The following is a 9,068-nucleotide window of genomic DNA, read 5'->3' on the forward strand; positions in this document are numbered from 1 at the left end:
TGTCCTTTCTATTTACTTGTGTATTGAAATCTAGCGTTTCAATTCTATTTTCCATTATTTGAAATAAAAGTTTCCTAGTTTAAAATCCGTTTACATTTATTTTCCCTACTTGATTTGGCCACAAATATTCCAAGCTCCATTTTTCTATTTATACACGTACAGTTGGACACAGGAATTCCTGGCATGCATCACTCTGAGGAAGTACACAATGTCACACCCTTACTGTGCGGCGAGTAACCAAGTAGCTAGTGTAGGGAGAGATGGCAAATGAGGTGTGTCCACTAAAAGAATTGTATTTTGCCAAGCTTTTCCTAGAAAAATACTTTACTTATACCATTTTCCTTTGCAGTACACCATGTCTACTTTCCTTAATTCCTCGCTGAAGCAGGGATGCACTTTGCTCATATAAATCGCGCTTGTAGCACGTCTAACCCTGTGAGGTTTTGAACAGAATATTTCTGGCATTTCACTTTCCTTTGGAGTAAATGTCTTTATCTCCTACAGAGCAAACTGCTTCCTACTCCCTAAGGAGTAACTGTCTTTTACTCCCTAAGAAGTAACTGTCTTCTACTCTCTAAGGAGCAACTGTCTTTTAGTGTCTAAGGAGCAACTAACTTACTCCCTAAGGAGCAAAAGTCATTTACTCAGTAAAGAGCAACTGTCTTTTACTCCCTAAGGAACAACTGTCTTTTACTCCCTAAGGAGTAACTGTCTTTTACTCTCTAAGGAACAACTGTCTTTTAGTGTCTAAGGAGCAATTAACTTACTCCCTAAAGAGGAACTAACTTGCTCCCTAAGGAGCAACTAACTTACTCCTTAAGGAGCAACTAACTTACTCCCTAAGGAGCAAAAGCCAGTAAAGAGCAACTGTCTTTTACACTCTAAGGAGCAACTAACTAACTTACTCCTTGAGGAGCTCCACTCATTTACTCACTAAGGGTTAGAGTTCTCTTGCTTGAGGGTACACTCGGGTACACTATTCTATCTTATTACTCTTCCTCTTGTTTTGTTAGTGTTTACAGTTTATATAAGAGATATTTATTTTAATGTTGTTACTCTTCTTAAAAATTGAATTTTTCCTTGTTTCCTTTCCTCACTGGGCTATTATTATTATATTTATTATTAAATGCTAAGCTAAAACCCTAGTTGGAAAAGCAGGATGCTATAAGCCCAGGGGCCCCAACAGGGAAAATAGCTCAGTGAGGAAAGGAAACAAGAAAAGATAAAATGTTTTAAGATCAGTAAAAATATTGAAATAAATATCTTATATAAACTATAAAAACTTAACAAAATAAGAGGATGAGAAGCTAGATAGAACAGTGTGCCCGAGTGTACCCTCAAGCAAGAGAACTCTAGCCCAAGACAGTGGAAGACCATGGAGCCTGTGGGCTTATAGCATTGTGCTTTTCCAACGAGGGTTGTAGCTTAGCAATTAATAGCAATAATAATAATAATAATAATAATAATAATAATAATAATGAGCAACTGTCTTTTACTCTCTACAAAGCAACTGTCATGTTCCTTTCCCCCTAAAAATTAGGGGGAGAGGGGTAAGGGAAATTAAAGTCTCATTACTCCAGCCGTATATAAAACCCACAATCCCAATAAAATGACGAAGTCACACCACCTCATTTCGGCAGCTTCATTCTTTAATCGGCGGGCAATCAGACGTCATTATACTCCGGTGCTTCAGCTCATCGCTTATACAAAACACGTCTCTATTGTCGCCGAGAGTCTTGCCAGGATCAAGATAGCTTCCCAACGTCGAAAAAAGTAAAAAGATGAATATACAAAAAAAAAAAAAAAAAAAAAAAAAAAAAAATCCGGCATCGTTTATATGCAAATGAGCGCATAGCTGCTCTTCATTCAATGTTTGTTTTATTTATTGTCGTTCGATTAAAGGATAATTTTGAATAATCAAGTTATGATTTGTGAGAATGATTATCGTGTAAGGGAGCGTGATAGGCTAAGTGCTGGTTTAAAGGTTTAAAGGCCGCTCATGAATGGCAGAGGCAAGGGACAGTGACACTGCTCTATCGAGCAGAACAATGCCCTAGAGACTGACCATAAATATATATATATATATATATATATATATATATATATATATATATATATATATATATATATATTATGTATATACAGCATACTGCATATGTATATATATATACATATATGTATATATATATATGTATATATATATATATATATATATATATATATATATATATATGATCAGCGACTAAGCCACTCTCCACACAAGCTAAGACCAAAGAGAGCCAGGCAATGGCTCCCTCAACCCACAATCCTTAAGTCACAAGGATGGTCAGGTTGCAGCGACCAAAGAAACTAACGAGTCTAACCGGACTCGAAACCCCCAATCTGACGTTCACCAGTCAGGGACGTTTCATCGTTCACAATATAAAATATGTAGAGATTTTTTTAATATTTGTTCGTTTTTTATATTAGAATGTATTTTAAAAGCGAGTTTCTACTATCACACCAGAATATTTTTACAAATATAAAACTTTTTCTTATAAATGATAGGTAAAAATACATTTAAAAATGGCTACCAAAATCTATTCACGTGAACTACAAAATCAATATACCTCTAGTCACATAACCAGTGTTTGGAAATTACTGCTCTGTGAAAAATAAATTATTTGAAAGATCTCTCACTATTAAATAAATCATTTAATTGTGTAATAACTGCTTCTGAAAGACCCACACATTATCCCCATTTATAACAATTAATAATGTGAAAATACGTTCATGGAAAAGACACATAAATTGCGATCCCATTTCAGAGAGAGATATTCACATGACAGGAAAGTGGTTGAAACAAATAAAGAAACTTAATACCAGTAATTCAGAGAGAGAGAGAGAGAGAGAGAGAGGAGAGAGAGAGAGAGAGAGAGAGAGGAGAGAGAGAGGAGAGAGAGAGAGAGTATAATTCATCAAATTCGCCATGTAAGAGCGTGAAATTAAAATGAACCCTGACCTAATTCATCTCTGGCACTGAATTATGTGTTTCTGAGAGAGTGAATTATACACACTGTTGACGACGGAATTTTTACCCCTGCAATAATTTTTCGAAAAATGAGATAATTTAAGTAAGAAAGGAAATACCTAGAAATGTGAAGCGGTATATTGAAGAGGGAAAGAATATCTTAAATTTATTCGTCCTACCAAATAAGTAATCCACAACTCGTCCTATATTCTCCTACTCTATTTAATCAAGGTTTTGATTAATTTATTAATTCATAATCACTAATATTAAAAATCTACATTATGTAAAGTGTATGCAATGGCTAGGATAAAGGTTAAACGGTGTCTTGTTTCAGTTCCAGAAGAATGGATCCTCACCAGAACGTCAGCCGGGCAAGCCAAACCCTCCACTGTGGTCCCAAACCACAGTAGTGACCTCCCCTGTAAACATCTTAAACTTACAGTCCCGGGCTGGGATCGATCTGCTGCCATGCAAATGCTAAGCGAACACGTTAATCCTGCACTAGCCTGGAGGCTGGCTGGTATTCAACAATATATATATATATATATATATATATGTACATATATATACATACATATATATATATACAGTATATATATATATATATATATATATATATACCAAGGAAACTAATGTCAATTTATAAAGACCCACTTGGAAACCCAAAGCCAACCTCCATGGGTTCACAACCCCCTATAATCCCCCCTGGATTATAAACATTGACAGGTACTGTTTAATACGGGAATTCTTGCCATATCACTTTCTATGTAAGAGTACCTTGTCACACCCTTACTGAAAGGAGAGTTCCTGTGTGAAGCCCCACCCACCACATCTGCCATCTCTCTCTATACTATCTGTCTGGTTACTCACAGCGCAGTGAGGGTGTGATAGTATGTACTTCCTTAGTGAGGTGTACCATGAATTCATGTGTCCAACTGTACGTAAGAGTTTATAGATAGAGTAAATAATCCTCTCTCTCTCTCTCTCTCTCTCTCTCTCTCTCTCTCTCTCTCTCTCTCTCTCTCCACGCACGACATAAAGGCTATTCTTTCATTTATCCGGCATATCATTCCAATTCAAATACTAGGACCCGCTTTGAGTGGGGAGACCCCCCCCCAACTTCCAACACCCCCCCCCCAACCCCACATAAAAGCTAATTAGGTCATGTTCATTAAAATTCCGGAGTAATCAGATGTGTAAATTCTTGAAATGTGTTGCAAAATGTTACATATTATTTTACGATGGTCAAAGGACCGTGGAGAGAGAGAGAGAGAGAGAGAGAGAGAGAGAGGAGAGAGAGAGAGAGAGAGAGAGAGAGAGAGAGAGAGAAATTGGTGGATAAGTGAACAGGCAAGTATGGTGTTTTTTAATCTTTTCTCTCTCTCTCTCTCTCTCTCTCTCTCAAAGGACTGGAGAGAGAGAGAGAGAGAGAGAGAGAGAGAGAGAGAGAGAGAGAGAGAGAGAGAGAGAGAGAGAGAGAGAGAGAGAGGTGGATAGGCGAACAAGCAAGTATGGTGTTTTTTAATCTTTTTTTTTCTCTCTCTCTCTCTCTCTCTATTCAAACAGAAAAGAAAAAAATAAGAATCATAATATATTGAAACAATGGAGGATCAACGTAAAGTCCCAAAAAAGAAAATTTAGATTCTGATACAATCGTACACCTGAATAAATGGATAATTAACGCTAATTAAATCACCTAGACATTGCCAAACTACCATACTAATTCCCTATAAAAGGCAGAAGGTGAACTGCGAAAAAAAAAAAAACAAAGTAAAAACTTCCGCCCCCGGGTGGGCTCGAACCACCAACCTTTCGGTTAACAGCCGAACGCGCTAACCGATTGTGCCACGGAGGCTTGACGGAAACCGAGTGAAGAAGTCAGGTGACTGTGACGTTAAGATGCCAGATGTCGCTACGGTGAAGATTGGAGGTTGAATAAATGGAAGTTTTTAAGTTGTTTATCACACGTTTGTGAGGTTGTTGCTGTAGTTGAGAGGTTGTAATTAGTATGAGAGAGAGAGAGAAGAGAGAGAGATGAGCAGAGAGAGAGAGGAGAGAGAGAGAGATGAGAGCGAGAGAGAGAGAGAGAGAGAGAGAGAGAGTCTTTACGATTGCTGCGGTTTCATAACTACTAAAAATAGTATATAAATAAACAGTCTAGGTCGCAATACAGTCAAATTAAGTTTTATTGAACGAGGAAAACCAGGTCACGTCGGCTTCTAATAACTCATTTGTCAATAATACGAAGGATAGACATATAAACTTAATTCACTCCAAGTAACGAAGATAATTACTCAAACAAGAAATGAAGAGAAGTAATTAATGTTGTCTTTACACTCGTTCCTAAACCCAGGAGGACTTTCAATGTAGTAAATTAAAATAAGTTTCAATTACTTCTATTGAATAGACTGTAATGACACTTGAAAAGAACTATATGATAATTATATAATTGCTGTTACATATATCCATGGTAATGTTTAAAGGGTTTAAAGGCCGCTCATGAATGGCAGAGGCAAGGGACTGACATTTCCTATCGAGCAGGACAATGCCCTAGAGACTAACCGATATATATATGATCAGCGCCCAAGCACTCTCCACCGAAATTATTGCCTTATTTCTCTTCCACTTGTTTTGTTAAAGTTTTCATAGTTTATACAGAAAATATTTATTTTATTGTTACTTTTAAAATATTTTTTTTTCCTGTTTCCTTTCCTCACTGGGCTATTTTCTCTGTTGGGGCCCCCCGGGCTTTATAGCATCTGCCTTTCCAACTAGGGTTGTAGCTAAGTAATAATAATAATAATAATAATAATAATAATAATAATAGGACCAAGGAGCGTCAGGCAATGGTTGCTGATGACTCAGCAGATAGATCTATAGGCTCCCCCTAACCCCCAAATCTTACCATCACAAGGATGCTGAGGTTGCACCGACCAAATAAACTAACGAGTTTGAGCGGGACTCGAACCTCAGCCTGGCGTTCACCAGTCAAGACGTTGTTGCGTTATTTAAAAAATTAATTTGAATCCATTGATAATTCCTTAAAATTTTAAAAAGATATTTTCTACGTGAAAAAAACACAGAAAAAACTAAGCATACATTCTGTGTATAACTAAATAAATGAATTACAATACAAGTGTAAAAATTCCTTGCAAATTAATACTGGTCAAGGACATGCATTGTTATTCTAACAACAAGATTTCACTATTTTGAAAAGACACTGACTACCTTGGCAGCTTTTAAATAAAACTTCGATTGTATTTTCCAATTTTGAGAGAGAGAGAGAGAGATGAGAGAGAGGAGAGATGAGAGAGAGAGAGAGAGAGAGAGAAGAATATTATACAACTAGCATGGTTAAATTTCTCATGTTTATATACTGTGAAAGAAAACAAAATATAAATAATAATAATAATAATAATAATAATAATAATAATAATAATAATAATAATACGCAACTAATTTTGACTTTTACATGCAGCAAATGCTAGATTTTCATTTTAACATAATTTATTTTTCTATACTGTGAAAAAAAAACAAAATATAAATATAAATAATACTAATAATAGATAATAATAATACGTAACTAATTGTGACTTTTACATGCACCAAATTCTAGATTTTCATTTTAAACATAATTTATTTTTTTGCCAAAATTCCCCTCAAAAAAAAAAAAAAAAAAAAAAAAAAAAAAACACATCGTCAGCAACTTACAACAGAAACAAGCTGCTTGTTGTTGTTGTTATTATTATTATTATTATTATTATTAAGCCGGAGTCTTCTTCCCCCCCCCCCCCCCCCCGCCTTCATTGGGGGCCACCAAAAACAGGGAACGAGTCCTTATTCCTGTTATTAATGGACGGGTCTTTGAGGCCATTAAGACAATATCATTTGATGGCCATTGAGATATCTTTTGAAGTCCCTTGAGGAAATTCTTTGTGATGGCCAACAAGGAAATCCACTCAGATGGCCACCAACCAAAACCCCTTCGATGACCATTAAGTAAATTCCCTTCGATGGTCATGAAATCAATTCCCTTCAAGAAAATCCCCTTTTGATGGTCATCAAGAAAATTCCTTTCGATGGTCATGAAATCAATTCCCTTCAAGAAAAGCCGCATTTTGATGGTCATCAAGAAAATTCCTTTCGATGGTCATGAAATCAATTCCCTTCAAGAAAATCCCCTTTTGATGGTCATCAAGAAAATTCCTTTCGATGGTCATGAAATCAATTCCCTTCAAGAAAATCCCCTTTTGATGGTCATCAAGAAAATTCCTTTCGATGGTCATGAAATCAATTCCCTTCAAGAAAAGCCCATTTTGATGGTCATCAAGAAAATTCCTTTCGATGGTCATGAAATCAATTCCTTCAAGAAAAGCCCATTTTGATGGTCATCAAGAAAATTCCTTTCGATGGTCATGAAATCAATTCCCTTCAAGAAAATCCCCTTTTGATGGTCATCAAGAAAATTCCTTTCGGATGGTCATGAAATCAATTCCCTTCAAGAAAAGCCCATTTTGATGGTCATCCAAGAAAATTCCTTTCGATGGTCATGAAATCAATTCCCTTCAAGAAAATCCCCTTTTGATGGTCATCAAGAAAATTCCTTTCGATGGTCATGAAATCAATTCCCTTCAAGAAAAGCCCATTTTGATGGTCATCAAGAAAATTCCTTTCGATGGTCATGAAATCAATTCCCTTCAAGAAAATCCCCTTTTGATGGTCATCAAGAAAATTCCTTTCGATGGTCATGAAATCAATTCCCCTTCAAGAAAAGCCCATTTTGATGGTCATCAAGAAAATTCCTTTCGATGGTCCTGAAATCAATTCCCTTCAAGAAAATCCCCTTTTGATGGTCATCAAGAAAATTCCTTTCGATGGTCATGAAATCAATTCCCTTCAAGAAAATCCCCTTTTGATGGTCATCAAGAAAATCCTTTCGATGGTCATGAAATCAATTCCTCTCAAGAAAAGCCCATTTTGATGGTCATCAAGAAATTCCTTTCGATGGTCATGAATCAATTCCCTTCAAGAAAATCCCCTTTGATGGTCATCAAGAAAATTCCTTTCGGATGGTCATGAAATCAATTCCCTTCAAGAAAAGCCCATTTTGATGGTCATCAAGAAAATTCCTTTCGATGGTCATGAAATCAATTCCCTTCAAGAAAAGCCCATTTGATGGTCATCAAGAAAATTCCTTTCGATGGTCATGAAATCAATTCCCTTCAAGAAAATCCCCTTTTGATGGTCATTCAAGAAAATTCCTTTCGATGGTCATGAAATCAATTCCCTTCAAGAAAAGCCCATTTTGATGGTCATCAAGAAAATTCCTTTCGATGGTCATGAAATCAATTCCCTTCAAGAAAATCCCCTTTTGAGGTCATCAAGAAAATTCCTTTCGATGGTCATGAAATCAATTCCCTTCAAGAAAAGCCCATTTTGATGGTCATCAAGAAAATTCCTTTCGATGGTCATGAAATCAATTCCCTTCAAGAAAATCCCCTTTTGATGGTCATCAAGAAAATTCCTTTCGATGGTCATGAAATCAATTCCCTTCAAGAAAATCCCCTTTTGATGGTCATCAAGAAAATTCCTTTCGATGGTCATGAATCAATTCCTTCAAGAAAAGCCCATTTTGATGGTCATCAAGAAAATTCCTTTCGATGGTCATGAAATCAATTCCCTTCAAGAAAATCCCCTTTTGATGGTCATCAAGAAAATTCCTTTCGATGGTCATGAATCAATTCCCTTCAAGAAAAGCCCATTTTGATGGTCATCAAGAAAATTCCTTTCGATGGTCATGAAATCAATTCCCTTCAAGAAAATCCCCTTTTGATGGTCATCAAGAAAATTCCTTCGATGGTCATGAAATCAATTCCCTTCAAGAAAAGCCCATTTTGATGGAAACCAAGAAAATTCCATTCGATGATCATCAAAAGAATTCCCTTCAAGAAAAACCCATTTTGATGGTCACCAAGAAAATTCCATTCGATGGTCATCAAATGAATTCCCTTCAAGAAAATCCCTTTTTGATGGTCACCAAGAAAATTCCATTCGATAG

At 36.2% G+C, this 9,068-nt stretch overlaps 1 non-coding gene across 1 annotated transcript; it reads right to left on the bottom strand.

Annotated features, from left to right (window-relative positions):
• Nucleotides 1-4,791: 4,791 nt before the first annotated feature.
• On the bottom strand, nucleotides 4,792-4,865 carry TRNAN-GUU (transfer RNA asparagine (anticodon GUU)). The gene has a single exon. It is a non-coding gene; the product is annotated as a tRNA-Asn (tRNA).
• Between the last annotated feature and the right edge of the window lie 4,203 nt (nucleotides 4,866-9,068).

This window comes from Palaemon carinicauda, chromosome 32 (assembly GCF_036898095.1).
Source record: "Palaemon carinicauda isolate YSFRI2023 chromosome 32, ASM3689809v2, whole genome shotgun sequence".
Classification (NCBI taxonomy): Eukaryota; Metazoa; Arthropoda; class Malacostraca; order Decapoda; family Palaemonidae; genus Palaemon; species Palaemon carinicauda.